The sequence below is a fragment of the Ambystoma mexicanum genome, chromosome 5p (genome assembly GCF_040938575.1).
Source record: "Ambystoma mexicanum isolate Mex_15411 chromosome 5p, UKY_AmexF1_1, whole genome shotgun sequence".
Lineage (NCBI taxonomy): Eukaryota > Metazoa > Chordata > Amphibia > Caudata > Ambystomatidae > Ambystoma > Ambystoma mexicanum.
The window spans coordinates 593852904-593862875 of record NC_090930.1 but is presented as its reverse complement, the minus strand read 5'-3'; the positions used below and the strand labels follow the sequence as shown (position 1 = coordinate 593862875).

General features: G+C 43.6%; 1 non-coding gene across 1 annotated transcript; it reads right to left on the bottom strand.

Moving 5' to 3' along the window:
* Nucleotides 1-440: 440 nt before the first annotated feature.
* On the bottom strand, nucleotides 441-545 carry LOC138481858 (U6 spliceosomal RNA). The gene has a single exon (XR_011274454.1). It is a non-coding gene; the product is annotated as a U6 spliceosomal RNA (small nuclear RNA).
* Between the last annotated feature and the right edge of the window lie 9427 nt (nucleotides 546-9972).

Here is a 9972-nt window from a genome sequence, read left to right as displayed (position 1 = left end):
AGATCAAGGTCAGGCGCCCAACACATCCGCAAAATGGCAAATGCCTCAATCAAGCAAGACATATGCACAAGCATCCTAAAACAGAACGAATACATCCACTTATAACTCATATACACTTTACACTTTGGGACCAAAGAAATTCTAGTAGTTGCCAACCAACTCCATGGTCCATTTAACCAATGCAGCAATAAACAAAATGGGTTCAGATAAAATGTAGTACTGAAATAGGCACCATCTAGGCGTTTTTATGACACTCTTCAAATTCATGGACAAAAATGACTCAAGACTCCTGGACCTCCTAAACTTCCAAATCGTCTCTTCCACATTGAACATGATCGTCCATCTCACACTGACAAGCCTATTCATGAAGAGAATTTGCTTTTTGGGCACATTTCACAACTGATTCACATTTTACGACTCTTATTTTTATTATAATTTTTTCTTTTATGGAACGCTTCACAAATGTACATGTCATCCTTGAGCAGGGGCCATGCTAATCTTCTCTTTATCATTACAATTTTAGTATATGACCTGCCGAAGTAAGCACCACATTTGACCTCTCTGACAGGCAGCAAGATTTTCATATGGGTAAACTTAGTTCAGACCACATCTCGGTCACCTGCAGGGCCTCAAAAGGCTCACGTCTCTCCTCAGTGATGTTCAATCTATACATGCAACCATTTGTATCACTTCTTAATTACAACAACATCTCAATCCACCAATAAATGGCAAATACCAAATTATATCCAAATATCAGTGGTACCCGGGAAACACAAAGGCCAAGAAATTGCCTCACCTTCATGCAAGCCTCAATGACACACTTAAAGCACAATCCCAGAATCATGGAATTCAACCTGCTTAGTCATCTATCTAAGCAGTATGCCATTCAAGAGTGGATTAACGACATGCACTTGTAAGACTTTAATCCTCATCTGGCTCGGCCCCCAAATCAATTGGTTTCATTAAGTCCATGTCCTTGCAATGTCCACATTGATGGGGAAACAACCTCCTCACCACTATTTGGTGATGATACTGGCCTCAGTTAGTATCATCCAACATGACATGGCACAACCCATAACAGGAAACAAGAAATTTGACATCTTTTCCCATCCTAAGGTGCTGCTGGGAAACCATCCACACCTTCACCAAACTGCTATGTAACAACCTGTCTGCACAAGACTACTTCTCAGTGCCCTGGTGGAATGGTACCTCAATCACTAGAGCACCCACAGAGTTATTTTCCTAGTAATTTAGTTCCTGTGATGAACCTTCTTGCAACATTGGGACACATTACTGCCACAGAGGTACATTATGGGACCTACAGTCCTAGTTGTAGTGAACTATGGGACCTAACTGTAACAGAAATGTGTCACTAACATTCAAGTGATAGCCTATATTATATAGGTTGAATCTAGGGAATTTTACAAACATGTTGGGTCATGGCAGTTTCAACACAATTTCAATCAAGGACCGATGAGATTGTACATCATAATAGGAGCGCTTAGGTAGCAGCAAAGCACATCCCTTTGAGTTACGGTAACAACATTCTTAGTGCATTTTTGACCTGGGTTCCTGTCCATAATAACATGAACATTAGGAAGACAGCAGGGCTGCCCACCTATGTACCATAACTAAAAGACCAATTACATTGCACAATGGTTGTGATGTTGAGGTGTAAGCAATCCCCTCCAGTCCCTCTTCCAGAAACTGAAGGTCTTAGCATAGAGATGTAAGTTCTCAGTATTTCAATGAGACCTTCTTCATACCTTGGTATTGCGGTACATCAATCTCTAAACCCAGGAACTTGAGTTGTTATATATAAACTAAATCAGGAATGTAGTAGCAGTGACCATATATCCTATGCAATGTCAATTGAGAACCACACATTCGAGCATTCACGTCCATATATTTCTTCAAAATAAGTGAGCGCTGGGCACCAAGGTGATAGCAAGTTGACTACCTTTACCATGGTGGGGGCAGGTCACTGTGGCATATATGCAAGTTGTAACCTTCAGTCCTGTATGCAAAGTGAAAGTGATTTGTGCATAAAGTTAAAGCAGACCACCATCGGACCCCTGACAACTGCAGCCAACTGGTCAGATTTCTGCAGCTTGAAGTTATACTTCTGCATTTGGGTAATGTTGTCTTTGTGTCAAATATGGGAATGTCAATGCCTGCATTCAAGTGCTACTATTTGTTTAATGTTTTAATGATGTTTCTGTTTATGATTGTATTTTGTTTTCGGCTCTGCTGCCTTTTGGAAACCTATTATATAATGTAATCAATATTATGTTATGTGATTGGGCATTGCACCATGAACTGCTGCCATTTGCATCTTCTGCAGAGGCTCTGGCAGATCTGGAAGAGTGCAGGTGAGTTTGGCTAGTAGGGAGGAGAGGGAAAGGGAAGATTGCAGTGCTTTTTGTTGAGGTTGAACCTCAGATGTACCCTAAGTCCTTAGTTCTTGGAAGGTATCTAGGTGAAAGGTGTAGGAGGCATCAGAAATCTCAGTGTCCAGAGAGGCAGCCTAGTGCTTATTATTTGGGCATGCGTTGGCAATGGCTGAATATTTTGGTTGTAGTTTTATTTTATTTATTTTAATTGTTTTTTTTATATTACACCTAATACTGTACATGAGTTTGGTTCTAAGCGCGGATCTGGGATTCAAACCTCTGTTGCTCTGCGTGGTCTTGCTTCCAAGACCAGCGCATTTCCACGGTGCTATCCTCCATTAGTAGACAGCATGTTTTTTTAAAAGTATTGTGCGAGTGGAAGGTATGCAACTGGTAAAACGAAGAGAATGTGGGTTCATCAAAATGTGGGAGCATTCTTGGTGTTTCTATAGTGCTTTAAATTATTGGTCTAGCTGTCAGTTCCATTATGGTGAGATGCGTTTGGCTTCAGTGGTTGATGCGTGAAGATACACAGTATTGAGGTCACAATATTCCAGGAGAAACAAAAGGCTTTCTCTCATGATTTTGGTGGTTGTTTAGTGTGATGTCTTTTTGTTGATGTAGGCTCCTGGTGACATGAGTTGTCTCATAGGCAGACGTTCAGGAGCTGGTATGCCCTACCTTTGGTTATGACTGCATGACATTTTGAGGAGCGATGTTTCTGCGTCCATATGGGTGTAGGTTTAACTTTCTGTCTGTTATGTTTTGAAGAGATAGGTTTTTAGACTTTTCCTGATTTTCATATGGTCCTTTGCTTTGTAACGTGTTCCAATACTTGGTCATCAAAGGTGAAAAGGCAGAACATCTGTATATTTCTGTGCATAATCTTCTGGTTTCTAATAGCCTGATGCTTCTTAATCTTAAATCTCTCATTGGTTGGTAGTGTGAGATTTTCATTCATAGCAATTCTGCTCTTTGACCTTCAAGAGCTCTTTTTGCATTACAGAAGGCCTAGAACAGGACCTATTTTTGGATGGCTAGCCAGAGGAGTGTTCAGAGAGTTTGTGCTATGAGTTCCCTCATGTTGATTATGTTTGAATACATTGACTTTTTTTTTTGGAGAAAGTCAGGATACCTGATTAAATGCTGTTTTCACAGTTGATTCTAGGGAAATGATGGCCAGCTCTCTTTGTCCAAAGGAGAATTGACCTGCGGAGTTCATTGTCATTAAAATAGGTAGGTCCATGGAGGAGGTGTTTCCAGTGTGGTGTGCTGTGAGAATGCCATTATTTCCATTTTGTAGGATTACGTTTGAGGCAGTTGGTCATCATCCATTTGCTTATTCCTTGGACACAGTTGCTGAGGGTGGTGCTCGAGTTTCCATCATTGGTAATTTTATCTATGATGTTTGTGTCCTCCTCATAGTTGTAGTTGTAAAATCCATAGTTGTAGTTGTAAGAGCCAATAGGATTGCATGATCTGCATCAAAGGGGTAATATAGATGTTGAGAACGAGAGATGAAAGACATAACCCGCAGGCATATCCACAGGTATCCATGTGCTTTCTAACCTGTCGATAGGAACAATTTTACCTACTGTAGTGTTGTGGTATTAGGACCAGTTTCTTCAAGCCTTCTAATTTGTATACTGTGTTTACAGTGTCTAAGGCCTCTGAGATGTGTTGACTACCAAGGTGATGTTGTTGAGATCTTGAGGTTGTTTCAAATAGAATCTAGTTCTGATACAATGCCTCTCATTGGTACCTCTCATAGTTCTGACACCAATTATCTAGTAAGCTATTACATTCTACAAGCTCTGAGATGTGGCTGTATAGGTATTTTTATAATATTTTTGCTGGATATGGTATATTTGAAATAGGATGAATGTTGGAGGCATCTCCTGGAACTCCAGCAGTGTTTTAAAGAATGTATTTGACGTAGGCAGTCTTGAAATCTTGTGGTCCTGTTTTGAGAGAGATGTTTGTTAATTTGCGTAAGTAGAAAGTAAATATTTCAATTTTAAGGATCTCTGGAATTTGGGCGACAGGTGTCAATCTGAGAGCCAGGTTGGGAAATTGCCTTAAAGCTGTCCCTCTGTGTATGTTGAAAGTCATTGACCAGTTGTTGTTGTTGTTATTATTATTATTATTATTATTATTATTATTATTATTATTATCATTAGTATTATTATTATCATTAGTATTATTGTGTTTATTGAGCACTGACCTAGCTTTGTGATGCAATTGTGCACTTTACAGAGGTATTCAACAATACAGATACATAATGGAACAATTTACACAGGAATAAAACAATGCAAATACATAATGGAGCATTTTACAGAGGTATACAACAGTACAGATGCATAACAGAGCACATTCAGAAGTATCAACAGAACAGATATATAGTGGGGGAAGATATAGGGGGACATAGAGGAGGGTTACAGCAGTACTGGGTGGTTGTGAGGGGAGGAGTGGGTGGCATCTAGTGAGTCAGCTGGTTCAAGGGGAGACCTAGGTGTTGAGGAGGAGAGATTCCTTGAAGGTTTGGGTCTTGAGTTATTTTCTGGATTGTAGGAGAGTGGGGGCATGTCTGATGCTGACAGGGAGGAGGTTCCATAATTTTGGTGCACATGCATAGAAGTTTGTTTTCTGCTCCTGTCTGTACGTGTCCTGGCTTCTACTGGTGCACTGTCAGCTGCAGATACTGAGTTTCTCTACGAGGTAGCTGGGTGACTTGACAGTTGTGAAATAATGCCATCTGTTAAGAGTGGACTAGCACAAGCGTTTTGGCTCTTCATAATTCAAATGATGCACATCATTCATTTTCTGACAGCATGGTCTGCTAATAAGATCCCCCTTTCATAAATGCTCCATACCGTAATGACAGTGTAAACATGGAACTTTATGGAGTGAGCCTACAGGCCCCCTCATGCCCATCTCTGCAGGGGCACATAATTGCTTCAAAGGCAATGTTTGCAGTTGTGAATTCCACTGGAACATAACGGTCCTGCAGGCAGAGGTTGAATTTTAATCTTCCATACCTCTGGTCAAAATCATAATGATTGTATGCCTTATTCAACCATGCAGCACATACATCTGTATTTATAAGCTATACTTGTAAGTTGCATGTGGACTTCTAACAACACAAAACTATACAGCCACATCAATTCGATATCACACTACTGTAGCTCTGCAATCAGAACCTAGCTATGACAAGACTGAGGCAAACTGACATCTGGCTTTACTATGTCCACAGAAGCTATGTGGATCATTAGGCAGGAGGGTGCCCCTCTGATTCTCCTACCAGAAGGTAAAATCTTCCCCCAGGACATAGACACTTCTCCCACAAGGTCTCATAGGAACCAGGAATTGGAAGGGAGCACTGAAATAAAGTCACTTACACACCAGATTGATGACCATTGAAGTCCCTTGAAATTTGACAGCAATGGGAAGGGGTCAGTGTTGGCGTTTCCAGAAAAGGAAGGGAAGAGTGGAGAGGTGTCCCACCATTTAGGTTTCTATTAGGGTTTTTTTTTCCTTTCCCTGTAACTTCCATTTACTGCAGTCATGGTACTCTGAGAGTGAGGATACAAGGCAAAGGGCACTTGTTAAAAGAACAGTGATTGGACCCCTTACAGCAGACCTGATTTGGATCACTCTCCTATGCCATCTGACTTTAAAAGAAGAGGGGCACCCTCTTACTCTTTGATTCATTCCTGGACTCAGCGAAGAACAAGAAGAATTAATCAGGACCTCTGCTGGCGATACAGTCTAACCTAAAGTACTCTGCCAGGGAGATTAAGACAGAAGGCATTCAAGGCAGAGGCGAGCTTTGTCCCCTAACCAACCCAAGGGAGCCATAGGGGTGACTGCTGTTGGACCAAGGCCTCATTGCTAGCTGCATTGGAAGCACGATCCTGTTAACTGTACGTGAAGGTCTCACTGTAGTTGCCAGCTGACACACTGTAGTGGGAACATGGAACAGAAGGACATAATGTGTCCTTGACAACCAGGATAGGGGATTCCCAGCAACCACACAACCAGAGTTCCTGCTTCCTGACTCTCCCTTCAACTATGAACAGTTTTGATCACCTTCATTGTCACTAAGCTGCTGCACAGGATCCATCAAAGTGATCCTTGACCTCAACGTCAGAACATCTTCTGCATCTCCAAGTTCCCTTGACACTGAAGATCTTCCATGTCATCATCTCAGACCGGCTGAGTCTTCTTGCATCCCCAACTCAATACCACCATCTGGTCAACAGATTTTCTGTGTAACCAGCTTATGTTGCTGCAGCACCCAACCGTCTGCTGACCCACAGGTTCCTATCTGCAATCATAGGAAAGTCTCTGCTTCTCTATATTATGAGGTCACCAAGTCCTCCACTGCCCAACTTTCAGTGCTATGTGAATGACACCCAGCTCTTCTCCAGGCTACCCTCGGCCTCCTCCTCTCCTTCCTTCAAATCTGACGGTCTGTCTGCTATCCAGAAGTGGTGTGCCGCCAATGACCTCTGCCTTAATGCCAGTAAAACTGAGATTCTCCTCATCGGCAAACCTGCTCCCTCCTTCCCTGCAACTCTCTGGCCGGCCTCTCTTGGCCCTCTTCCTGCTCCCACCAGCAAGGCTAAAAATCTTGGGGTCATCTTCGACTCCACATTCTCCTTCTCTCTTCGCATCTCTGACGTCTCTAAGAAGTCACACTACCAGCTGCACCTCCTCAGAGGTATTCTTCCTTTCCTCTCCTTCCCCCAGAAGCTCATTGTCTCCAGAGCTCTGGTTCTCTCTAGGCTGGACTATTGCAACAGCATCTTTCTAAATCTGCCTGCTTCTACTCTCCGCCCTCTGCAACTTATTCAGAACAGGACTGCAAGACTTGTCCTTGGCCTCAGGTCCAGGGATCGTATCTCTCCAGGACTGAAATCTCTGCACTGGCTCCCAGTGGCTGCGAGGATTAAGTTCAAAACCCTCTGCATCATGCACAAGGCCTTTTGGGGCCTGGAGCCTCAATACCTTCAACTCTCTCTTCCTAAATATCTCCCTTCTCGAGCTCTTCGCTCATCTGCCTCCAACTCCCTCAGGGTCAGTTGCTTCTACAAGCAATGAGTTGGTGGGAGATCTCTTTCCTCGGCTGGGGCCTCCATCTGGAACAGCCTCCCTGCCTCCCTTAAACTGGAGGAGAACCATCTCCGGTTCCGGAACGCTCCTCAAAACCTTTCTCTTTGCTTCTGCTTTTTCTCCTCCCTTCCTCTGCTGACCTCCTAGTTGTAACTGGAACTGCACTGGCTACCTGGACACCCTCTGGTCTCAGGACCAGGTCCTTCTCTGCTAGCGTTTCACACCTGCACTGCCCACCTGGCAACCCCCGCACTTGGGGACTGTCTCTGTATCCCTACAATCACCCTCCCAGCCCTTGACACCTGATGTATGCACTTGCCATGCACTTGCCACATGCTGGCCGCTACGTACTTATTGTTATCATCTTTGCCTTGTACTGCATTGTCCCTGCCCCCTTCTCATGCACTTGCACGATCTGAATGATACCTGGCCTAGTAGGATCGCTATCCTTCCTCCCTTTGTTCCCCTCCCTTGCATTGTCGCGCCTTGAAACACTTGTGTAAAGGCGTGTTATAAATGCCATATCATTTCATATCATTGACTGGATGGGGAGTGTATACATTTTCGCTAGATACTCTGAGATGGGATGGTACAGGGTCCTTAAATGCTCCGCAGTTCCCACAAATATATGCACATATTTTTGGATCATGTCTGCATAACTGGGAAGAATTCTTCCATGCAAGGCAGCTAGTGTTATAGTTACCAAGCATGATGATTGATAGTATATACCAAGAGCAGACTAAGCTTTGCAAGGGTTTGATGGTATTAGCTACAGTCCCTAATCAATGAAAGACCTTAGTTGGAGAGAGGGAAGCCCTCTATCCACCACACCATAGCAAACCAAGACCAAGCATTCACCACCTACACAAGCTTACTCCAGCTCACCCCATGCATACTAGTTCTCCTCACCTCACCCCAGCTTACTCCCCTGTACACACTGTGTAAAATCTAGCGACAGTGCCACTGATTCTCTGGGGGGAAGATTCTCTCATGTGGCCAGAGAAAGGCAGAAGCTACCTGACTCTGACCCTGGGGGTGGCTTTCTGGGGAGGACCACATGGGGGAAGATCAACTCCCGAGAGGTAGGAAACTGATAGAGCAAAATAACCTGGCAATATTAATTCCACATGACACCCATACACATGTACAACATACCTGCATGGCTTGTGGTAACACAGAGGAAGAAATCCCAGGTTTTTCGAACCAAATACCCTGTTTGCCTTCTCCCCCCATTTAAGTACTGAGATGAGGAAGAGAGATGGAATAATGAAGATGACAAGAGGTGGTAAGCCAGCGCTGCATTTTAGTTTTTGAAAACATTGGACTACTGCCAGGAAGTTTAAATCTGCTACAATTGATATCAATGGAGGATATCAATGGCATAGTCCAAGTCTGTCGGCAACCTTAAAGACGCCAGAACCCAGAAGATTGTGAGCATCAGCATGGATACCAAAATGCATGATGTAAGGAAGAACAGTGCAGAAAGTATCCTGCAGCCTGGTAAATGGGAGCAGCAGGGACTGCCCGTATCAAGAGTAATCAAAACAAAGACAGACTGGCTGACAGTGCGTATGCCTAGTCAGCTGACCGAGCAAGAAGCCAAATAGGAGAAGCGAGGAACCCCTGGGACAACCAGTAATCCTAGGGAGACAGACTGGGTTACTGGGGGGCCTGAGAGTGAATGCCATGTCACGCTGAGAACAGAAGCCAAATAAGAGACACAAGGACCATCAGAGAGGCCCAGTAAGCCCAGGGAGACAGAATGGGATACCGGGATGCCTGAAAGCGAATGCTGTGATGCACTGACAATGCGAGAGAAAGTCATTGAAAATAATAGTGAAATTGATGCAAATGCAAATATTGTGAAAGAAGGGACAGTAACCCAGAACTCCAAAGGAAATAATAATGTGTATTTGGGATCTTTCCCCCTTCATTACCAAATTAATAAACCTGTCATTCGCCAATAATACGGTCCCAAGTAATCTAAACAATCCTGGGTCCTACCACTGCTAAAAAAAAAAACTCTTGACCCAGATATACCCACGAACTATAGACCCATCAGCACTGTCCCATTTTTACTAAAAATACTTGACAAAGTGGCCTATTTACAAATTCAGGATTACCTTGAGACTAACAAATTACTAGGATCTCGCCAATCTGGATTTCGCCCTCAACATGGGACAGAAACGGCCCTTGTTGATCTCAAATGCCAGATAGACGAACTCAAAGACTCTGCGGTCACATGGATCCAATCCTTCCTGGACAATAGGACCATGCGGGTCTTCTCACCCCTAGCAGCGGCCGACCCTATCCCCATTACTTGCGGTGTCCCACAAGGTTCTTGTGTCTCACCCACTTTGTATAATAAATTTACAAAGCCCTTATTTGACAAACTGGACCATCTGGGTGTCACCTACACTAATGACACAGATGACACCCAGATACTCTTATCCGGTAATTACAA